The sequence below is a fragment of the Tamandua tetradactyla genome, chromosome 8, assembly GCF_023851605.1.
Source record: "Tamandua tetradactyla isolate mTamTet1 chromosome 8, mTamTet1.pri, whole genome shotgun sequence".
Lineage (NCBI taxonomy): Eukaryota > Metazoa > Chordata > Mammalia > Pilosa > Myrmecophagidae > Tamandua > Tamandua tetradactyla.
The window spans coordinates 9,327,791-9,352,722 of record NC_135334.1 but is presented as its reverse complement, the minus strand read 5'-3'; the positions used below and the strand labels follow the sequence as shown (position 1 = coordinate 9,352,722).

At 35.2% G+C, this 24,932-nt stretch overlaps 1 long non-coding RNA gene across 1 annotated transcript; it reads left to right on the top strand.

Annotated features, from left to right (window-relative positions):
- The first annotated feature begins 16,422 nt into the window (after window positions 1-16,422).
- Window positions 16,423-24,200, top strand: LOC143643166 (uncharacterized). The gene is made up of 3 exons (XR_013156166.1): window positions 16,423-16,511; window positions 16,599-16,755; window positions 23,861-24,200. It is a non-coding gene; the product is annotated as an uncharacterized LOC143643166 (long non-coding RNA).
- The last annotated feature ends 732 nt before the right edge of the window (window positions 24,201-24,932 follow it).

The following is a 24,932-nucleotide window of genomic DNA, read 5'->3' as shown; positions in this document are numbered from 1 at the left end:
TCAAGTGTCCTCTTTTCAGATTCACAGATTCTTTCTTCTGCCAGCTCCAGTCTGTTCTTGAAACCCTCTTGGGAATTTTTCATTTCAGTTATGGTGGTTTAAAACTCTAACATTTCTGCTTGGTTCCATTTTAAGTTTTCTGTCTTTCTACTAAGATTCTCATATTGCTCATTCATTGTTTTCTTGATTTCCTTTAGTTCTTTCTCCTTATTTTCCTTCATCTTCTTGAGCATTTTCAAGATCATTTTTTAAGTATTTTGTTTGCTGTGTTCACGTTCTGGTCTTATTCATTGATGTTTTCTGAATTTTTACTCTCTTCCCTTGGATGGGCCATCATGCTTCATTTCTCTGTTTGACTTTTACTTTTTTTGTTGCACACTGTACATTTAAATATTTTTAAATATTAATTTTGGGATTTATTCCCTAGATTCTGCTTTTTATTTTGTTGGTGATAAAGCGGAGAATATCTTGAGCTTCAAACCTCCTATCAGGAAGGTGTGACAAGGCAAGGAGAAAGAAATGTGCAAGATTTTCCCTTGTCTTTATGGAATTGTATCTTGTCCTGGGCTTTTGCTTATAAGTTGTTTTGGAGTTCCCTTGTTATAGGAATTTGGTTGTCACCTCTATTTCCCAGGAGACAGACCTCCCACTCCCCTGGATGCTATACAGTGCTTTTCTCTAGAGTATCATAATAGTTGTTTCAGACAATTCCTGCCTATTAGAAGTTGTTCTACTTATTACAATACGTAGAAAGACTGAGTCTTGTAGCTCCCTACTTCACCGTCTTGTCACAATTCTTTGTCTCATTTTTTATTGTCTAAACAAAAGGATACTTCTAACGATGGGCATTGAATCTAGGGGTGGAATTAACATTTATTTGTAAATATTTAACATATGTGCAGTCATTAGCTAATCAATTAAAATATGGCCAAAGAGTTCTAGAAGGGTCTATGAAGATTGTTCAAGGAATCAAAAATTCAAAGGGCATGAAACTTAAACTTCCTCATTACTCAAGTTGTTTTGGTGTTATCGCAAACTGTACAACACAATAACCACTGACCACATTTGGCTATTTAAATTTCAATGTAAATTATTTAAATTTAAATAAAATTAAAATTCAGTCACATCAGACATGCTGTAACCATATGTGGCTAGTGGCTACCAGATAAGGTAGCACAGATAAAGAACATTGCCATCATTGAAGAAAGTTCTTTGGAACAGTATTGTGGAACTTAATGTACTTTGTAAAATTTGAAAGAGGTGACTTTTGAGGTTGCCATAATACTTATTGTACCTCTGGAGTCTCGGGAAATAAGAAACCATTGTTTTCCAATTTGTAGGTGATTTTTACTTTTGTGTGTAAACAAAAGAACTAATGCATGGGGAAGAGAACTGTGGTCAAATACCATCATGAGATATATATATCATAATGTATGTCAAAATCACCACTGTGCTGTGATTTTCTTTCTTTCTGTTCAAATGTTTGCATTGTTGGGCCTCAAACCCGGGATTCCAGAAAATATGGAGCTGATCTTCCTTCCGCTTGTCCACCCTATGGTAGGCCAATAGCAGGCAATTGGGACCTAAATTATAGATTGTAATTCCTTCTATTTATGGACAACAAAAAGTATCATACTCAAGCAATGGAAAACTATTTTAGTTTCCTCTTCTTTCATTTTTCATTCTTTTCCCTTTCTTTCTTTTTCACTCCTCCCATATTCCATTCCTGTTTCTCCTTCTACCCTAAACACATACTCATTGAATGTCCATGAGATTCTGAGTGACAAGACAGCCACAGTCCAAGATCTCATGGAGTTTACGGTCAGGGAAACAAAGACAATAATTACACACTGAATTAATAATTCAAAAATCAATTTAGATAAGTGCAATAAAGGAGAGATGCAGAATGATAAGCAATCAAACGAACAAACAAAGCACCCGAACGACAGTTTTTTAAGTGTCCTAGCTGCTGAAACAAATACATATATTGAATTTGGCTTAACAACAAGAATCTGTTGGTTCATAGTGTGAGAAGGTAGAAAGCTTGCTTCCTCCCAGCCTTAGTATCTTCTGGCTCACTGTCTATCTTTGGGGTTCCTTGGCTTTCCATCACATGGCAATATACATAGCCGGGTTTTCTTCTTTCTTTTCCAGATTCTGTTGTCTTCTAGCTTCTTGCTTCTTTTGTGGCTTCTCTTTCTGCATCCAATTTCCTTTGTTAATAAGGACTTCAGCCTTGACTAAGGCCCACCATCTTCAATTTGGGAAAACCTTAACTAATAACGTCTTCAAAGAGTCTATTTACAGATGGGCTCACATCCACAGGACCAAGGTTGGGACTTGTAGAAACTTTTTGTGAGACACATAATTCAACCCCCAACAAACAGCAAAAGTTAACCTAGCCTGGGTGGGCAAAGGAGTGGAAGGATAATGAATATTGTTATGAGGATCTTCTGTTTATCCTTTGTTAGCCTTTCGTTTTTCCACTTAACAGATTAAGGAAAGTATGTTGCTTAAGCACGTGATAGGTCTAAGCTTCTCAGAGCCTTCTGGCTCAAATTGCAAGCCTAGACTCAAAAAATGTTCTCTGAGCAAGAGTTAAGAATTACAGCAAGTGAGAAGAAAGGTAGAGCATGGGAATGGAGGAGGTGTATATGGGTGCTTCTGTGAACCATTTTCTATAACATGAAAATAAATTTGTTCTACCCTGAGCTAAGGAGGGGAAAGGTGAGGGTGCACACATATTTTTTGGTTGGCTTTTTTTTTTTTTTTTTTTTTGGCAGCTTTGTTATTCTGGACCCATCAATGTTAACTCATTGATCTGAAGTTAGCTTGCTGGCTCTCTCCACTGGATAAAAAAAAAAAATGTTGCTAAATTATATTGGATCTCATGGTAAAATATATCTTGCTGTCCCCATAGTTGTGGGCTTACCTTGGCTTTATGAGTTGTGCTTTTGACTCTTGTCTCTTTTCCCTTTCTCAATTATTACTTTTTATCAAAAGCAGCTTTGTCTTCTGTCCTCATCCTGCTCAGATTCTGACGGATGATAAGGTATGTGCTGTTAATTGCTGATGCCTATGAAATTTCTGAGTGATTGCATATTAAGAGGTTCAGTGCTTTCCTCTGGTGATACTGGATTTAAGAAATATGATAATGTGTTAAAAGATAAGTAACAGCTCTCTTTGTGTGTTTGCAAGGGGGTACGCATTACGCATATGGTTAGTCCTTTCTCAAATGTGCTCACGCAGTGTTACTTTTGGAAGTGCAGTTGTCTCTTCAAAGTGGCTATCAAGGGAATTAAGACTCAAATTAAGGATTATTAAAAAGACATTCACACTGAAATATGTTATTACCGCAAAAGCTGTTCTTGCATTAGCTAAATGAACTTGGTGGAACAACTGGCATTAACAGCTGAGGCTCTAAATCAAAATTCTGCAGAGCATTCCCCTTTTCCACTTCAGAAGTATCCATCTCTCCTTTGCAGCTTTGTCACCAGGAACTTTGGCAGGCACCTCATTTGATAGAATACCAGGCAGGCTTAGAAACTAGTAGAGTGCTTGGCTACTACTTCCCATGCTTTTCCCAAACATTGATTATTTCCTTCATTCTTCTAGTTAAATGGTCCTGCAGATACTTGAGCTTCTGGACACTTGATTTGGAAATCTAGAAATATTTCAGTTTGCCTGGTCAGTCATTTGGTTTGCACTAGGCTAAATGTTGGAGATATTAGATGCATATGACACATTCCTGCTTTCCAAAGAGAAAACATTTTTCACTTTTTCCGAAACTGGGCCTTCTTTACTGTTTTTTCTATCTCACTGGTTGGTTCAGATACCACTGGGTCATTGTGTTGGTCTTTTGTGACTGATTTTTTTTTTTTTTTTACTTATCATAATGTTTTCTAAGTTCATCTATGTTGTAGCATGTGTCCGTATTTCATTCATTTTAATTGCTGAATATTATACTTCATGAAGATACCATGTTAGATTTACCCATTCATCACTGGATGGACATCGGGGTTGTTCCCACCTTTTGGCTCTTATAAATAATGCTTTATTAACTCTGATGGTTAATGATGTTAGCATCTTTTCATGCTTGTTAGCCATTTTCATATTTTCTTTGGAGAAAAGTCTATTAGAATCCTTTGTCATTTTCTTTCTATTTTTGGAGGGAGGATTGGAGTTGTTTGTCTTTTTTGTTGTTGAGTTGTTCGAACTGGATATATCTTCAGATATAGCTCTGTATATTCTGGATATAGACTACATGACTTGCAAATCTTTTATCCTATTATGTTAGTTGTCTTTGTACTCTCTTGATAATGTCCTTTGAAACTCCTTTTAATTTTGATGAAGTCCAATTTATCTATTTTTTTTTCTTTTGTTGCTCATGCTCTTGGTTTCATATCTAAGAAACTGCCTAATCCAAGGTCATAATGATTTACTCCTATAATCTACGGTAAGAATTTTAGAGGTTTAGTTCTTACATTTGGGTCTTTGATATATTTTGGCTTATTTTTTGTGTATTGTGTAAAGCAGGGATAAAATTTTATTGCTTACATGTGGGTATTCAGTTGTTCCAGTGTTATTTGTTGAAAAGACTCTTATTTTCTCATTGAATAGTTTTGACACCCTTTAAAATTTTTTTTAAAATGTTTTTCTTGAAAAATACCCACATATGCATAATCCAACCAGATTATACAATCACTGACTCACAATATCATCATGTAGTTGTGTATTCTTTACCATGACCATTTTTAGAATATTTGCATCATTCTAGAAAAAGAAACAAAGAAAACAAAAGAATTCATACATCCCAGACATCTTACCCCACCCTTTCATTGACTCACAATATTTCCATCTACTCAATTTTTGCCCTTTGTCCTCTTATTATTTATTTTTTATCCATATTTTTTAACTCATCTGTGCATAGCCTGGATAAAAGGAGCATCAGACACGAGATTTTCACAATCACAAAGGCACATTGTAAAAGCGATATACTTATACAATCATCTTCGAGAATCTAAGCTACTGGAGCACAGTTCTACAGTTTTAGGTATTTCCCTCCAGGCACTCCAAGATGTCATAAACTAAAAAAGGATATCTATATAATGCATAAGAATAACATTCAAGATAACCTCTCTACTCTGTTTGAAATCACTCAACCACTGACACTTTATTTGGTCTCATTTCTCTCTTGGCACCTTTTTTGAAAATTAATTAACCATAAATGTGAGGGCTTGTTTCTGGATTATCAGTTCTTTCACATTAATATTTATGTCTATCCTTCTTCCAGTACCACACTGTCTTGGTTACAATAGCTTTGAGGTAAGTTTGAAATTGGGAAAAGTATGAGCTCTCCAGTTTTATTTTCTTTTTTCAAGTGTGTTTTGGTTATTCTGGATCCTTTTAATTTCCATACAAATTTTGAGATCAACTTGTCAAGTTCTGCAAAGAAACCAGCTAGCGTTTTGGTAGGGATTGTGTTGAATTTGTAGCTCAATTTGGGAATTTGCCAACTTCACAATATTAAGTGTTCTTATAAGAATATTGGGTGTTTCCATTTTGACGGAACTTCTTTCATTTCCACTGCTGACCCTGACTCTACCTGGCTGGGGTTTACATAGCCAACCCGAGGGCTGGTTGCTGGTTTGCACATAACTTTTTTTTAGAAAAGCTGAAATCTCAGCAGACTCTCCCTTACTCCAGTGCTCCCATGGTTGTCCTAACTGTATAGGTTGGTTCCAGGTTTACCACCTAATTAATTTCCAACCTCTTTTCCCAGCTCATTCATTTTTTTTCTGGTGCAGGGAGTGATGTGTACAACATCCAATTCCACCATTTTGCATCTCCAGCTTTGCATTTCTGATATAAATTTCACTTGGGCATTGGAGTAATCTCTTAATCACTAAATCCAATGATTGTTTCTTAGGCCTCATTCCTGACTTCTTTAAAGAATCTTATTAATGGTCTGTTTAGGGTTTCTTTTGATTCTTGAATCAGTTTTGATAGTTCATTGTTTTTCTAGAAATTTTTCCATTTTATCTATATTATCTAATTTTTTAACAGATTGTTCATAGTATTTTTTCATAATTTCTTTTGCATTTCTGTAAAGTTGCTGGTGATGTTCCCTCTTTTTCTCATAATTTTATAATCTTTGTCCACTTTTGCTTGACTTGGTTAGTCTAGCTAAAGTTTTGTTGGTTGTATTGATGTTTGTAAAAACCTACTATTATTTTCCTTATTTTCTACTTTCTATTTCATTTTATTCCCAATCTAATACATTTGAAGTCTTCTCTTCTGCTTGGCATAGATTTTGTTTGCTCTAATTTTTCCAGTGTCTCAATGTAGAAGGTTAGTTTATTGATTTGAAATCCTGATTCTTTTTCAAATGTGTGTTTACAGCTATAAATTAAGAGAAGAAAAGAAATAAGTATTTTTACTATCTTTTATAATTACATAATTAACTTTACTGGGTTGTACTTTTTCATGTAGAATTTATTTACTGGAGTCAGTCCTCCTAGGCAAAGACTTGCTTTTAGCTCGAAGAACTTCCCTTAGTATTTCTTTCAAGTGTTTATACTCATGCCAAATTCTCCCAGTTTTTGTTTACCTGAGAATATCTTTACCTTAACTTTTAAATACCCTTGTTTTGGATGGATATAAGAAATTTTATTAAATTCTTCTGCCTTCTAGCTCCATTGTTTTGATGAGAAGTTACCTGTTAATTTTACTGGATTCTTTTGCACATGAAAAGCCATTTTTTATTGCTGCTTTTAAGATTTTGGTTAGTCTTTCTATTTCGGTGTTTTTACTAATTTGTGTCTAGGTGCGAGTATCTTTGTGTCTATTCTATTTGGAATTTATTGCGCTTCCTAAGTAGATTAATGCTTTTCATCAAATTCAGGAAGTTTTCAGCCATTAATCATTGGAGTTTTTTGTCTGTTCCTTTATGTAGGAAGAGGGAGCACCATTTTCTTGGCCACCTCCAGCCAGACCAGAGTTTCCATTATGCTGAACCTGGTGGTAGGAAGTGAGCAGGCCGTGGCTCAGTGTGCCTCAGACTCTTGCTGCTCTTACCAAGAATTAATATATTTACTTGAATAAAATTTTTTCATGCCCAGAGGACAATTTCCATAGGCTTTTAATGGATTTTTGGCCAATTATGGTTATTTCTCTTGGGAATGGGACTACAGAACTCTTCATGCCACTATTCCAGAAAAGGAATTAGGATTTTAATTTTCACTCTCAGTTACCTGTTTATATGTCCATCTGATAATGATTCAATAATTGTTAAACATGTCGATGAATCAAGACTCCAATAAGAGTGAATAGTTTAAAAATTAAGGTTATTAGTTCTAAAGTAATAGTTGCCAAGTTTAAATCTTGGCTTCCCTCTTGGTGGCCATATGATTTTTGTCAAAATATTTACTTTTTACACGCTAATTTAATATCAGCTAGTATTTATTGAACTCAAATATGCAACAAGTAGTTATGAAAGACCACAAAATTTGCAATATTTTAATTTTCATGCCCCATAAAGCCACAATTACATGCAATAAGCATATTCCTGTAGAATAGAATTTGAGGGGTTCAATGGGTATGTCCAACCCTTCCTAATTTCACAACTGGAATCTCAATATGAGGCATGGTTTTCTGTTTGACTCCCTGTGGCATATCCTGCTATGAATTTTCTAAGGGTTAATTTCAGATGGTAAAGACATGTAATTAAATAATATAGACTATCATAGAAAGAAATCTTATTACAGTTCTATTTTCTTTTCTCTCTTTCTGCTTAAATCAACTGGAAAGATTCAATTTGGTGCTATTAGGTTTTGGACTTTCTCTGACAATTGATAATATCTTTTTTCTTTCATTTCGCCAGACATAGAACAATTCTCAGATGAAACTAATGGTTACCAGGAATCTCAGACTTTGTATTTTTGCTTGTATGTGTTTGTATGTGTTTGTGTATTGGTATCTAATTTTTTAATGTACATGTCTGGTAAATTTACAGATCTGATCTAAACCCTCCTTTCAAAAATAAGTTATTTTAAAGTATATGATTGTATAATACATTTAGCAGAGATGGAAATCACAGCCTTCTCTACAAATAGTACAGAACATCAATATGCCATATTAAATTTAAAAAAATTGAGAACAAATGCATGACCCTAAAAGAACAAATAGATTCAACTATGACTAAGCCTGGACCAGCAGCTGCCCCAGCACTGCTACTCATCCCCAACTTTCATGTTCACCTCTAGGAGGTGGTTTTGGATCTCTAATGTTTTCCACTGAACAGGAACCAGAATGCTCAGGAGAGTTGTTTGGGGGAATACAAACTTTGTATAGCTTTGGAAAACATTACAGTTAACAGAAAGCAGGGACATTTTTAGGAATCTCAAGGAAAGTAACAAAAAAGAAGCTTACTTAAAGAAGCACTATTAGGCAAGTTATAATAATTTGAAAATTAAAAGGGGTAATAGTTATGGTTAATCTTAGACTTGAAAGGCTAGGAAGCTTTACAAAAGAAGGACATAAAATAAAAGGAAAAAATTTATTTTCAGTGATTTAGTTTGTAGTGAAATGTTGTTAGGGGTATTTTATTTTATTCTTTTAAGTATATGATTGAAAAGCATAGACTTGTTTTTAATTTTATCTATTTAAAAAGATTTGGGAAAATAGAGGGAACTTGGGGTGAGTTAAATAGTACTGTACAAATTGGAAACAGTACCACAGAATCATTAAAATTGGTCATTCATATTTTGGTAGAATATACAGGAAGAAAGAGGTCTCTTGATTACTAAGCAAACATTATTCAATCTATTGCTGTCTTAGTTTCTCAGCTGCTAAAACAAATCCTACATAATGGGTTGGCTCAATAACAGGAATTTATTGGCTCACATTTTCTACAGTACTGGATTAAAGACCACCCTCATTCATTTTTGGCACATCTTAATTAAGAACATCTTCAAATTTCCCATTTACAATTGGATTCACACCACAGGAATGGATTAAGATTAATAACATGTTTTTCTTGGGTATATAGTTCAATACCCAAGAATTACCAATTTTTAATTTGTATCAAGATGATAGATGAGTCAAATTCTTTGCACTGCTAAAAGAAATCTAAACGCGCAATTTATTCCACATATCTTAGAACACACAACCCCCAATTGGCCCTTCTAATTAAGATAAATTAACAGTAAGGCATGCATTTCTTTTTAATAATGGTAAAAAAATGAGTAAATATAGTATGATAGCAGAACAGTGGCAAGTTAATATAATATGATGGCGGGACAGTCAGACAACACCAGGTAAACAATGATCAAAGAAGGTATAATTTTGAGAAAAGCTCTCAAGTGGCAAAATATTGAAACCTAGGTAAAAAGCATGAACACTAAAGCTTTATAGACACGAGTAGTGAAGTTTAGCATGAAGAGGAAGCTCAGGATGATGTTATGTGGTTGTGGTTTGAGCCACCTTGAGAAAAATAAACCACATGCATCTTGACAAAGAATTCAGCAATTTATACCATAGGTTCTTTAACCTTGGTTAGTGTGCAATGGTATTGTTTGTCCTTTTTGTCCAGTAAAATTACTATAACCCTGGGGACTCTCTGAAAAATGATTCAGAACAACCTTAGGAAATTATCACAATGAGTATAACTATTACTTAGGTAAGTATAAAATCAACTGCATAAATAATGACAATATGACCCAAACCCATAGTACCTATAATTTAGAATAGAGTTTAATATAAGCATTGTCATTTACGATAGCTGTATTTGTGTATATTTACTGCTATTTAAAGTGTTTGAAGCATTTAAAAGCATTGGCCATACTAAATTTGTAACTTAGTGAATTGTTTAAGGAAATTGTATTAATAATGTGTGCAAATACAATTGTTTCAATTTTATTAAATGTATATGATTTTAATATATGGCATGTTTAATAAAATACAATTGGTGGGTGTTTATCTTTATGCAAAATAATCCCCTTGGACACGAAAAAAACAATCAATAGTAAAAAAAATGAGTTAATTTAAAGAAAAAAATATTGAGTAAATAAAGGAAACATTGCATGGTTGAGGATTTAATGCAAAAAATCATGAAGGAGATGTGTGGATAACCAATACTGGGGAAACATAGTTATTAGAGTTGGGTAGATAAGGGTTTGAATTCCTGGTGCATTATTTGCTAGCTGTGTGATTTAGAGACAGTTACCCAACATTTCATTCCTTTGTTGTCCTCATTTTCAAAATTAGGATAGTACCTCTCTCATAAAAGTAAGGAGAAAATGCTTAGCATAGTATGATACACAATGACATCTTCAATAAATGGTCAGTGTTATTACTATTATTTAAAGATACAAGTACTCTTGGAAAGCAGACCATAATAAACCAAACCAACCTATGCTAATCCTTAGTTTACCCTGCTTCTTTCTTGTCTTTCTTTAGAAATAGTCAAGCTTCATAAAAGAGTGGTATGCATAGTTTTCTCTCAATCTCCCACTTCCACTCACTTCTCAGCTTATTGCAATATAATTTCCACTCTTATCATTTTGGTGAAATTTTCTGGCCTTATTAGAAATCACTGTTAGGAAGGTGGAAGTCAGTGAACATGGTAGATTAGGCAGCTCCAAGCACCTGTGCCTCCAGACAAACATCAAAAAGTCAAGTAGAAATTTTTAGAACCAACTTTTCCAGAACTCTAGAGACCAGTCTGAGGTTTACAGCACCCAAATGAATGACAAATCAAGGAAAAGTCGGGGTATTTATACTTGTCCATGCCCCAACCACTTCCCATCTTACTGGGTTCTTGAAGACGGCATCTAGCATTCTAGTTTGGGACTCTGATCTCTACTTCTAGAAGTAGAGTACAACTTATCACAAAGAACTCTGCTTGTCTGTGAAAATCTTCCTGGGTTACTTGAAGGACAAGATTCTTGCTTTTGTTTTGCGTAAGCCACAACTCAATCACATTGGAAAAGTTGTGATCAGTCTGCAAAAGCCTTCTGAGATGCCGCTTAGGGAAAAATATGGTTGTGGCATAAAAGAGTGCCAACATATCTTGGAAGAATCTGGAAAGAATGTTTCTTTGGGAAATTAAGACATTTGAAAGTACCCTTGAATACAGAGGAATTTAGAAAGCCACGTGCATGCCCAGTGTGTAAGAATGATGGTCAGAAAAGACTTGAGAAAATCCTAAGATTAAACTTCTGACCAATGCTGGTCCAGTAAAAGCAGTTGCTGAAGGCTAAGGCACTGTTCTCAAAAATAAGGCACAGCTCAATGGCTAAGCATTGAAGGACTGCTTCAAAACAGAGGCAATATGCAAAGGCAGAGAAGTTTTTCTTTTTTGAGGTGAATCGGGTTCTTCATCTTTTGTTCTTGGTTTTGTTTCTTCTCTCTGTCTCTCTCTCTGTTACCCCCACCCTCCTCCTTACCCCTCCCTCCCTCACTTCTTGCATTCAAAGAAATCTCTGAAAACACTTGCTGAATACAAGCTAACGTAACAGAAATTTCCAAGACCACACCTGACAAAATTATTTTAGAAAAGTTACAAAAAAATACCTATAGTCTGCAGCAAATAAAAGCAACAACAACAGCAAAATGAAACAACAAAACTCTGAGTAGAAGCAGGGATCTGATTTCCTATAAAGAGTTACACATTGTAATATTCAAAATATTCAGTTTTCAACAAATATTATAAACCATGCAAAGAAGCAAGAACATATAGCTCATTCACAGAAGAAATTAACAGAAACTGTTACTGAGGAAGCACAGATTTTGACCTTACTAAACAAAGACTTGAGATTAACTGTCCTAAAAATGTTCAAAGAGCTAAAGGAAACCACGAGCAAAAGATACAGAAAATTAGGAGAACAATGTATGAACAAATAGAGACTATCATTAAAGAGTTAGAAATTATGAAAAGGAACCAAAATAATCTCTGAGTTGAAAAGTACAATACTGAAATCTATACTTAGCCTATAGTTTCAATAGAAGATTTCAGCAGGCAGAATAAAGAATCATCAAAGTTGAAGATAGGTCCTTTGAAATTATCCAGCTGAGGCACAGAAAGAGAAAAGATTTAAGAAAATGAAGAAATGAAAATCAACTGTTCAAGGATCAGTTAATCAGAAGACAAAAGATATGGACATATAGACACCATACAATAGAACTCCTAAATATCTGGGTTAAACATTGACAGAACTGAAGGAAGAAAGAGACAGGTCTACAATATTAGTTGGAGATTTCATCACCCCATTTTCAATAATGGATAAATCATCTAGATAGAAGACCAATAAGGAGACAGAGGACATGAACAAAATTGTGAAGCAACTAGACCTAACCAATAGATACACAAAACACACATAGAACTTTCTCCAGGAAATGGCATATGCTAGATGACAAAACAATTCTGAATGGCCTTAAAAATATTGAAATGATTCAAAGCATCTTCTCAGACCACAGTAGAATTTAGTGAGGAAATAACAGAAGGAAAACAGAAAAATTCCAACTATGTGGAAATTAAGTAACAAACTTATAAACAATAAATCAGTCTGAGAACTCACATGTGAAATTAGAAAAGGAAACACAACATACAAAAACTTATGTGGTGCAATGAAAGCAGCATTTGAGGGAAATTTGTAGCTGTAAATAACTACACTAAAATGAGAATAAGCTTAAATTAATAACCTAACTTTATACTTTAAGGAAATATAAAAAAGGAGTAAACATTGTTTTTTCTATTAGAGATCCTTCGCAAGTCCTCATAGATTTTACGATTAGTTTTTCCATTTCTGCATAAAGGACCACTGGAATTTTAATAGAAATTTCACTGTATCTATAGAACCCTTTGCCAACTTAACAATATTAGGTCTTCAAATCCATAAAATGGATGTCTTTCCATACATTTACAATTTCTTTGTTGCAGTAACATTTTGGAGTTTTCAGGGTACCAGTCTTTCATATACTTAGTTAAGTTTATTCCTAGGTATTTTACTCTTTTGGAAGTTATTTTAAATAAAATTGTTCTTTTAATTTCCTTTATGTATTGTTATTGCAGGTGTATAGAAACACACATTGATTTTTCTGCATTGATCTTAAACCCTGGAACTTCATTGTATTTATTTATTAGCTTTAACTATTTATGCATGTGTGTGTGTGTGTGTGTAAAATCTTTGGGGTTTTATATGTTTATAAAGATTTTCTTATAAAATATTTTAGATTTTTATATAGGTTTAAACCATCTTAGAATACAGATGGTTTTGCTTCTTCCTCTCCAGTGTGGATATCTTTTTTTCTGTGTGTTAACTATTCTGGCTAGAACTTCCAATACAAAGTTGAACAGCATTGCTGAAAGCAGGCATACTTGTGAAAAAAAGAACTCAAAATGAATCAATGGCCTACCTATACTAACTAAAAATCATAAATTTCTGGGGGGTACAAGGGTATTTCAGTGGTATAATTCTCGCCTGCCATGCAGGAGACCTAGGTTCGATTCCCAGCCCATGCACTTCCCCCAAAATCAAACAAACAAACAAACAAACAAACAAAAACTAACCAAAGAAAAATTCAGCAAATGGTGCTGCAATAGCGGGATGCTCACATGAAAAATAAAAAAAAAGAAATGTGACCTCACAATACAGCGTACAAAAAAAAAAATCATCAACTTCTTAAAAGAAAACATGGAGGTAAATATTCATGACCTTTAATTTGATGATGGATTCTTAGCTATGACACCAAAAGCACAAGCAGCACAAAAAACAAAACAGATGAATCAGATTTCACAAAAACTGAAATTATTTGTTCATCTAAGGACATTATTAAGAAAGTGAAAATAGGACCTACTGAATGGAAGAAACCAATGCCAAAACATATAACTTGCAATGGTCTGGTGTCCAGAATATTTAAAGAATGCTTATAACTCAAAAATGAAAATGCAAATACCACAATTTTAAAAATAGGAAAAGGATTTAAATAGACATTTCTCCAAAGAAGATATACAAGTGGCCAATAAGTACATAAAAAGATGTTCAACATCGTTAGGCATTAGAGGTATGCAAGTTCAAAGCTCTATGAGACTCTACTTCACACCCAGTAGGGTGATTATGATTAAAAAAAAACAAAAAGGAAAATAAAAAGTATTGGTGAGGATGTGAAGAAGTTGGAACACTTATTTTGCTAGAGGAAATGTAAAATTCAGTTACTATAGAAAACAGTTTGATGGTTCCTTAAAAAGTGCTGTGAAAACATTAGTATTGGTTGTTGACTTAGGAAGTCAAAGAAGGCTTGTTTTGTTAAGACAGTAATGATTGAATTGGGCTTAAAGGAGAAGGAGGTGTTAGCTAGGTACAGTGAAGTTGGATGGCATTTCAGGCAGGAAAAAAAAGCATGTGCAAAGGCCCAAAGGAGTCAGGGACTGTGATGCAATCTAGGAACTGAGAGGTCAACTATAACAAGAATATCCAGAGTTCTATATGAAGCTGGAAATGTAAATACCAGGATTTTGGTCTTTGCCTAAAATTAATCTTTAGTCAGGGGTACATGGAAAACAAAAAATATATATTACAAATGGTAGTTTTAGATACAGAATGGATAATGGCTCTGGAGAAGCACTAGAGTGTATATGCGGATCAGGTAGAAATCTGTTCAGGTGAGAAGAGATGGCTGGTTAGATAAGGCATTGGATATTCAGAAAAGAAAGTGAATGCATTTCAGAAAAATTTGGGTGTAAAATCCAAAAGAAAGTTGTCTATGGGGTGTGAAGGACAGAACTGAGTAATACTGAAGAGGGCCAGGTTTGTTGCTGTTTTGTTTTTGCTTTTGTTTATGACATGGGAGACATGAAGTGAGAGCATTGAGTTTGGTTTTATATATTTTCATTCATTCATTCATTCATTCATTCATCTTGGATTTATTGAGTCATACTCAATACAAGTATTGAGTCATACTCAATAGAAGGTAAAAGACACTTGTCTAGGCTCTTGGGATTTGTCAGAGCGTAGATTAGACAAACCATCATTGCTTTCTTGGAAGTTACGCTTTTGTGTGATGAAAAGGACATTAAAACCTAAGCACAATAAATAAGTAAATCATATTGAGTCTTAGTGATATGTGTTGGAAATAGAACGTGATGTGTAAATAGAATTGGAACAGAGTAAGGAAGGAGGATTGGAACTATGCAGTTTTAAACTGGATAGTTAGAGTAGTCCTTATTGAGAAAGAGACATTAGAACAAAGAACTTGAGAGAGGTGAATTAACTATCTACACGGACATTGGGAGTAGATTATTCAAGCAGCGGGGAAAGCAAGTGCAAAGGCCCTGAAGCAGAAGCCATCCTGGCATGTCCATCTTCAAGGAACAGCAAGGAGCTCTGTGACTGCAGTGGAATGAATGAGGGGCAGAATAGTGGAGATTGTGTCTGAAATGAATGAATGGTGTTTTGTATCACCCCCATAAATAATTGTGTGTAAGATCAGGGGGTAAGGGCTTTAGTCTTAAATGTCTTTCTTTTGAGTTCTTGGTTCCTTTAAGACATTTCAGTGGATGTGTCATTTGACAGTCTGGAACTGAAGGGAGAGATCGTAAATAGATACAGGTTTTTGATTCTCTAAGTAGCAATTAGCATCATGGATATGGAAGAGATGGTTTAGATCTGTAATGAGCAAACTGTGGTCCATGGGACAAATCTGGCCTGCAATTTTTTTTGGAACACAACTATGTCTGTTAACTTATGCATTATATATGATTGCTTTCACACTACATCTGCAGCATTTAGTTGTTCAGTAGTTGCAACAGAGGCTGTATGGCCTGCAAAGCTCCAAATATTTACTAATTGACCTTGTATAGAAAAAGAAATGTTGATCCTTGTTTTAGAGATAAAGAATAGCTTGAGAATAGAAGTGGTTTCCATGACCGAGTCTTGGCACCTCCAAAATTTACTGGTTCAGGAGAATAGGTTGACTATGCAAAGAAGAAAAATCAAGCAGCCATAGAAGTAGTGACACACTGGCACAGAGTTCATGGAAGCTAAAGAAGTGTGTATTTCAGATTTTAATTGTGATAAATTAAAATGAGGACTGAGAATTTTTTAAAATTTGAGAATATGAACATCATTCATTTTCTTAGTAAGAAACATTTCAGTGGAGAGCTGAGAATTATAGTCAAATGGAAATGGGTTGAAGGGAGAATGGCTCATGAACAAATGATACAGAGAGTATAGATATCTTTTTGATGTGTGAAAAGGAGAATATAGTAATGGAGCTGGAGATAAATGAATCAGTCAAGAGCGAGTTTTCTATTTTGTTGTGCTGTCTTTTATTCAAATTGGAATAGATTCAATTTAATTAAGAATTGGTGGACTAAACTATATGAGGTAAGAAGGGTTAAGAAACATTGTGATGCTCAGAAGGATGGAATTCAAAGCAGATATGCCAGGAGCCTGGACAAACCCTCCATTGTAACACTCCATGGTAACAGAAGAAGGAAGAGGGAGATATGGGTAATGGAAATTTTTTTTTTTAAGTCTGGTAAGGAGAAGATGAAAAAGTTCCCATCTCATGGTTTCTATTTTTTTTTGGAAATGAAGGTGGAGGAGATTTAGAAGCTGAGAGAAGGCTGTGAGCACAGAAACAGCAGACTTGAGTGTTGAGGACGCATTTGAGTTTGAAGACCAAGTAGATGCAATGAAACAAAACTATCTTGTTGGGTGCTTTGTTTTGAACTTTGCTCAGCAATTCAAGCAGGTATGTGAGATGTATTTGTTTGGGTTCATTCAGTGTTGGGGGCATGAAAGAAAATTGAAGTAAAAAATTGAAGAAGAAATGAGCTTAGATTATTTTAGACTGTTATTTAAATGGTGGATCCAAATATAATAAGTGAAGAGAAATAAAGAATGGACTGTAGATTGGGAAAAGGTAGAGGGGTCAATAGACTGGAAGTCCCCAGAAGGTTGAAATCAAATAAGCAAGCAGAATATTGAAAAAAAAAGTTTAGAGAGAGAGATGCTTGACCTAAGGATTCTGACATGTGGAACACTACACCTTGGAGATTAGAGAGAGCCATTTGAAGACGAGGAGGCTATGGAAGTGAACCAAAGTATTAGCACATTGTTGTGGAATTTGAGGTAATGGGCGTTGATGCTAAACTTTTGGCAGGACTTAGGACATAAAAAAAAGAGTGAGATGGAATACTAAATGACTGAATATTCATGGGACAGGCTACTTAATGATGAAAATCTATTAATTAGAGGTCAGAAGATAATAGTGTTTAGAGAATAGTACACCAAAGGGCAGAAACCTCAGAGGACACAGTTTTATTTTAACAGCAAGAACAATATGAAACTATAGGGAGCTAGAAGAAAGCACCCACATTTTTTTTTTAGCCACTTATGATGGATGTAAGAGAACAATCAGCAACCATTAGAAAGGCCCTCAGGGGAGACAGGTATCAACCAAGCAAAGGTAGTGAACAATACTCTAGGAAGAATTTCATACGTGTATCAAGAGTGGTAGTTCTGGAAGGTACAATAGAATAATGCTTTGAGAATGGGCACTGAGTAAGAACTGAATGGGATTGTAAAGTGATGCCACTGTGGATGAAAGACAGCCAGAAATGTATACACCAGGTATGGTAGATTTGTACTCAGAGGTCATTATGAGAAAGGCTATCAAGCTCCAATTTTCTTATAAGTAGTTTCTGAAATAGGCTATAATACATTTATTCTTTTGTTTCTGGCTCATTTTGCACAACACATTGTCCCCAAGTTTCATTTAGTTTGTTGTGTGCCTCACAATGTCTTTCTCTTTTTGTAGCCACCTAATATTCCATTAGTTTGCCTTTTGGTTTCTCAGTCATTGTACACTTTGGCCCCCTCTATTCATTGGGCATCATGGATAATGTCCAAAATAAAAAGACCATGTTTTCAGTGTCCTCACTTGGTTGCACATTCAGCAACACTCTCAGTTTTAGACAATTTTCAGTGGTCCAAGGAGACGAAGAAGTGATAAACACAGCTTCAACCAATATCAGAACAAAAGTTCTCCTTGGAGATTCTCCTAATCTCTTGTCCCTCCCCCCAATTTTTTACCCATGGTATTGCTGAGGTACTGTTGATGTATTCCTGTTAATCCTGAAACCCAGAGTCACCAGCCTTTCCAAGACTGTCAACTAATTACATCCCACTATCCTTATTGTCACTACCCCTTATCAACATGAAAAAATTAGAGTGGGCATTGCCCAAAGACTGGGAGAAAGATCAAAAGAGAAGGAGGAATTATGGAGAAAATATGAATATGACTGCTAAATTACTATATTGATATTTCTTTTAGCCCCAGTGTTTTGGAGCAACTAAAAGGAAAACTCTGAAACAGTGAAATGATAATCCATAATAAAGTCTGAAATTTGTTCTGTAACTACTTATTAAAATGTACTTCAAAAATTATGTTTTCTTTTCTTTGTATATATGTTATATTTTGCAATTTAAAAACAAACAAAAATACCACCTCAGGTAATAAAGATTAAATGAGCTAACAAAAAATAAAACATATTAAAACAGCAAAAAAAAAGCAAAAACAAAACACATCAGGACCACATTCAATCAATCACCTAGCCTAAATCAAAGCAATATCATGACTTAGAAACTCTAAGCAAATATTTCTCCAATCTCTATCATCATGTTTCTCCCTTATTACACCACCACTACCTTGATTAAAACACCATACCTCTCACTTTTAAATCAGACTGTATTCTCCAAACTGATTGCCATATCTCTACTCTTGATCTCTTTTAATCCTTTCCTTACCAAGTTGGCTGAACAATTTTTCTATAATTCAGTTCTGATCATGTAATGCCTCTTCAAGAAAACCATCAGTGGCTTCCTAACATAAGATTCTGCCTAATGGAGTCCTGCCTGTCTCTCAAATCTCTTTTTCCTTCCCTCAAGAACAATATGCTCTATCAATACAGGAACATATTTTTCAGAATCTTCTTCACACCTTTGAGTGTATGCCTATGCATTTTCTCTCTGCTTGGAGTCTTCCTTTCACCTCTTATATCTACAATTTATCTCCCACAGCCAAGCTTTGAACCCAAGCCTTTCCTTGTTCTTACTTTTCCAAGAAGAGTTAATCAATCTCTCTTTTGTATCTTGAGTGTATGTCTAGTCAAATTGTTTTGACAAATGCTTATTGAATTTATTTTTCTTCCCTAGACAATGAACTCCTTGAATGATCAAAGGCTTGGTAAGATGTCTGTAAAATAAAAGAAGCTTAATTTTAAGTCAGGGACTTAACACAACTGCTCTTGCCACAAGTACATTACTTTTAAGTAATTTTTCTCTTGTGTGGCTCCACTCTTGAAATACAAATTGTTCTCTCAGAATTTTTCCTCTAATGCCCTTGTTGGAAAATGTTAATAACTGGTCAGTAACAGGCATGATCAAGCCGTTCCTTTTCTGTTATTTAGATGAATGTCACTGCACCAGGTCTGAGAGAGACTTAAAGAACATTAACACCACATCCACTACGACAAAATTAACCATTCCCTATAAAATGATAAGGGCTTTTTTTTCTAGATGCAAATTTGGTAGTGGCAAAATGAATGGATACTTCAATTGCCATTGTATCCCTTTCTTTAATAACTTTCATTTATTTCACTGCATCTGTTTTTTCCTATTAAAGTACCGTTTTTTTGTTGGTGGTTATTTTTTTATTTTAGTTAATTTTTTAAATTGTGAAATATAACATATATACAAAAAAAGCAATGAATTTCCAAGTACAGGTAGTAATAGAACAGATTTTAAAGTTTGGTATGGGTTACAGTTCCACAATTTTTTGTTTTTTATTTCTGACTACTCCAAGACACTGGAGACAAGCAGAAATATCATTATAATGATTTAGCAGTCACACTCATTTGTTAAATTCTATCTTCTCTGTAATGATTCAGCAACATCCTCATTTGTTAAACTTGACCTTCTCTATGTAACTCCTCTATCACCTTTGATCTTTCTCCCACTCTTTAGGGGTATTTGGGCTATGACCATTCTAATTTTTTCATGCTGGAAGGGGCTGTCACCAATATGGGGTAAAGGGATGGAACTAGTTAATGTTCTGGAAGGACTCGCCCCTCAGCATTTCAGGACTTATCTGGTCAAGAGACCCATCTGGAGGTTGTAGGTTTTGGAGAGTTTCCCTAGTGCATGGAATCTTTATTTTTTTACATGGGCAGGCACCGGGAATCGAACCCGGGTCCTCTGGCATGGCAGGCAAGCGTTCTTGCCTGCTGAGCCACCGTGGCCCGCCCTCTTTGTAGAATCTTATATAATGTCCTAGGCATTCTTTAGGATTGGCAGGAATGGTTTTAGTTGGGGTTTGGCAAGTTATGATAGTGAACAATGTCTAACTGAAGCATGCATAAGAGTGACCTTCAGTGTAGCCTCTCAACTCTATTTGAACTCAGTCACTGATACTTATTTGTTACACTTTTTTTCCTCCTTTTGGTCAGGATGGCATTGTTGATCCCATGGTGCCAGGGCCAGGCTCATCCCTGGGGTCATCTCCCATGCCACAAGGAAAGCTTTCATTCCGAGGTGTCATGTTCCGGGGGAGAGTAATGGTTTCACTTGCAGAGCTGGGCTTAGAGAGAGAGAGAGAGCCTTAGAGAGCAACAAAAGAGGTCCTATGGAGGTGACTCTTAGGCATACTTATAGGTAGGTTAAGCTTCTCCACTACATACATGAGCTCCACAAGAGCAAGCCTCAAGTTCTAGGGCCCAGCCTATTGACTTGGGTGTCCCCAATATTTAGCACAATATCCAGAGTTTCCCTGGTGGGAAAGTGTAATAGTTGCATAATTTTTCTCCCATCCCTCAAGGAACTTGGCCAAACTTTTTGATTACCTGCTTAATATGCTCTGGGATGCATCCAGACATTGCATTTAAGCTATACAGGAATAAACACATTCATTCTTGGTCTGTGCTCCCTGTGTTTGGATTGTTTAAATAATATTCCTTTGGTCTCAGAGAGTAGGTGAAGTTCTAAAGTACAGGCAATTTCTTCTTTACATCTGTATTCTAAATTACCTTAATTCCGATCCGATTGATTTCACTCTTATTTCTGAATACCGGATTAAACATATATGAAATAGCCCTTCAAAATCCAGAAATAACAATTGCCATTCCAGACTCAACATAACTGCTAAAACTGGGGCCTAGATTAATGTAGCTTTGAAAGATGACAATCAGCAGGATTTTCTGATACAAAGGAAATGTGAATATCCCTTAGTTCCCTCCATGTTCCTTTGCATTAAAACAGTCATTTGTTTGGGAGCTTTTTTAACCACTCGGAACTTGGAATCTTATCTAATGCAAGTTCATGACACTGAAAGGGAATTTAGAGGAAAACTTTCATTCCTTAACTGGGACAAAATATTCAAACTGGTAATATTAGAGAGGATATCAAGATGATTCATATGCTTTCATTGGATGATATGATTAATGAATAAAATAAACTTTCTGATTCTCAGGAAAAGATAAAAATATAATTGGTTGGTATATTAAAACCATGATATTTATTTGATAACGTAGATTTTTTGTTCCCATAAGTTTCTTTTTGCCAACAAGGATTTCAGAAAAAGAACAAACCCCTCCATATTGCTGTAGTAACAAGTTGATCCATTTTCCCCTCGATTTGAAAAATTTTTGTTTCTGTTCTGTTGAACAAAACCTGTTGGTCTATAAGCTACAAACACTTTTTTTCCTCTCTAAAAAATGAGAAAATTTAGGGCTTAGTAGAAAAATAGAAGATTTAAAAATATTGCACATCTCCTAAAAACTGCCTTACTTAGGTTCCTTTCAGGCCAGCGAGGTGAAGAAATACCGAATCATAAAACAAACAAACAAGCCAAACGAAAACCATGAAACTCAAGAAAAGCAAACATATAACAACAACAAAAACAAAACATATATATTCTTGCAGTTCCCCAGAATGAACACTTTTGAACCCAACTTTTAAAGTCTTCTTTGCAACTTGTCAGTGGAATGATTGCTTTAGAATTTCCACATTCAATTTTAAGCGAAGTAATTATAGAGTGGTCTGGGTCATCCATCAGCTCTGATGCTCAGTCACTTAAGTGCAATTGCGTTTTCATGACTTATAATAATTTGGTTATACATCTAGGAAACAGGCAGAGCCAAAGAGTTCAGTTTTCCAAGACATTCTCTATGGTTCTAGAGACATGTTTTTTTGATAGACAGTGAATATTCTGAAGATAAGAAAATGTTACCAAATAAGTGAAGGGAATTTTGCCAGGATCACACAATTCAAAATGGAACTGAGGTCAGGAACATGAATATTCAGGTAAATTGTTTCAGATAAATATATATACACACACATACATAATATACATTTACATGATTTATTTATATATACACATATGTAATACATTCATAATATATACCTAATATATATATAATTATATGTAGTGTGTCTGTGTGTGTATATATATATATATATGATAGATAATTCCTGCAAATTCTAGCTGGTAAATAGAATACATGGTTGCCTCATTTGTCCAGAACCATTAAAGAATAAAAATGTCTTGTGGGGATTTTTCAGATGATCACAATATCTAACATTCAAACAATACTTTTCCTTGCTCACAAGGCTTTCACATTCATTGCTTCATTGAATCTGCATAACTTAAATCATCTCACAGCTATGAGAAATCTGGAGCTCACAGAGGTTGAAAAATGTGCCCATGTTTACAAAATTAGTTGTTGTCAGAGGTGGGTTTTGGACCCAGGTATTTCAAATGTTCTATTTCAGAGAGATAACAAAGATAAAGTTTATCTACACAAGTGTCAAAATATGTTTCAGTTTAAAGATGCCTTACAAACATCTTCTATACATTTATTAGGTCTTTCTGGTATTCACAAAAAAAAGATACTTAATATAATTTAAACTGTTTTTCCCTGAGTTAGGATGGGTGTAATTAATATTCATTATTATAGTTTTCTCTATTAAATACATGCAAATGTCTACTTTTTAGTTTTTCTTTCTTTTTCCTCAACAATATCATCTCTCCTGATATTAGCATTCCAAGCTCAAAGAGCCTTTCCCTTTCTTTCCCATTTCATTTTCTGATTTTATGTACTCTAGGCGGAGGAACTAGATCATTAATCTTATTAAATATGTCAGCTATGGCCATGGGTAAAACAACTTGGAGACTAAAATTTCTAAGCTTTAGACTGTACAAAATACTATGCAGGAAACTGATTAAATGCAGATTCCTGGGACCCAGGCTCAGAGATTTTGATTCAATAGACCTGGAATGGGGCAGGAAACTACATTTTAGCTGATGACACTTGTGTTCTGAAAGAGGTTTTCCCTGGGCCATAGTTTCACAAACCCTAATATAAGTCATAAAATGCATATGATTCTTGCATGAATTATGTGGCATCAGTTCTATATCTTTTAAAATGTGTTCTTCAGGTTCTAGAAGATGCAGCATGGTCCAGGGAAAGTACAAAGAATTTGGCATCAGTTGCATCAGGAGTGAAATCTAGTTCCTTTGCTTTCAACTTATGTGACCTTGGGCAAGTCTCTTAACCTCCCTGATCATATCACTTCAAAAACACCTCCCCCTCTGCTCATCTCATGTGGCTGCTCTTCTGATCAAATGATATTATGCCTGTGAAATATTTTCAATGTGCCATATAATTCTATAGTCATATTGAATTTTACAGTTTGCTGTTTACAGAAGATTTATTTATGGATTAATCAAGTATTACTTTTTTGAAGTTCTATGGTTTCCCTTAAAATTCCTTATAATTCCTGTCTGTATCACCACCCAGAACATAATATTGAAGACTCACAGACTCTGGCTATCAGCACTTCAGGACACATTAAGAGCCGAGTTTGTTCAAGATCCTGGCAGAATATGGAAGAAAAAAAGTGAAAAGGAAGTAAGGAAGAGCATGCTCCCAATGAAATGGAAACTGCAAGATTTTATTGCAGCAGATTCTTCCTCAAGGTTCAGCACCTGCTCAGTCACCCAACCCTCCCAATTTGAATAACTGATTAACAGCTCATTAACAGCTCATTAGCTAAATCAGCCCAGTGTAGTGAAGAGGACCCAGGTTCACTAATTCCCCTGGATTATCACCAAATGCAGGCCAAAAAGGAAATTAAGTATGCCTGATAAAATGCTAGTTTTTATGCTATTTTTATATCAGGGTAGATTAGAGTGATTTGTGGAAAATATCTCTTCCCCTCTGCATCCAAAAAATCTCAAGCCTGAACCTATGTTCATGACTCTCTTGAGTACCATTCAGAAAGTTTTATCCACCAGACCCTTCCCCATCTCAAATATTCCCAAGTGGCTGGATGAATGCCTGATTACTGCTGCATGGTGGTTTCAGCTTTAAATCTCTTCTCCCAAAAGCTCCTTGCACACAGGTCAGACATTGCTTTGGGTCTGACAGCAGTTCATTTAAAATGGTGCCTTGGGTCTGCTCTCTGCAATCCATTTAAAATATTAACTCTTTCATCTTGGTCTTGCTCTGGTGATAGTTGAGTACATCACACAAAGTAAGCTAGCCACATAATCTCTTCCTAAGAATGATCTCTTGAGCATTGATAAAAAAGACTGAAAAGTGTTGGCATTCCATTTCCTTCCAGAAATAGCCTCCCGATCAGTTACTTGTAGTTCCTGCCTCGACACCCTCTGCTTGTTTCCAAGCCTGGGCGTCCAGCCTCCCATTCATTCTATGAATCTCCCTTAGCTTTCCCATATATTGCCTTTGCCTAAGCCAATTTCTGTTGCCTCATCCAGAGAACTCTGAGAATGTGGGCGTTTAGGTTGCTGCTTTTAAACTGGGGAAGAGAAACTGAATAAAGTCCTAAAATTGGAACCAATGTTCTCAC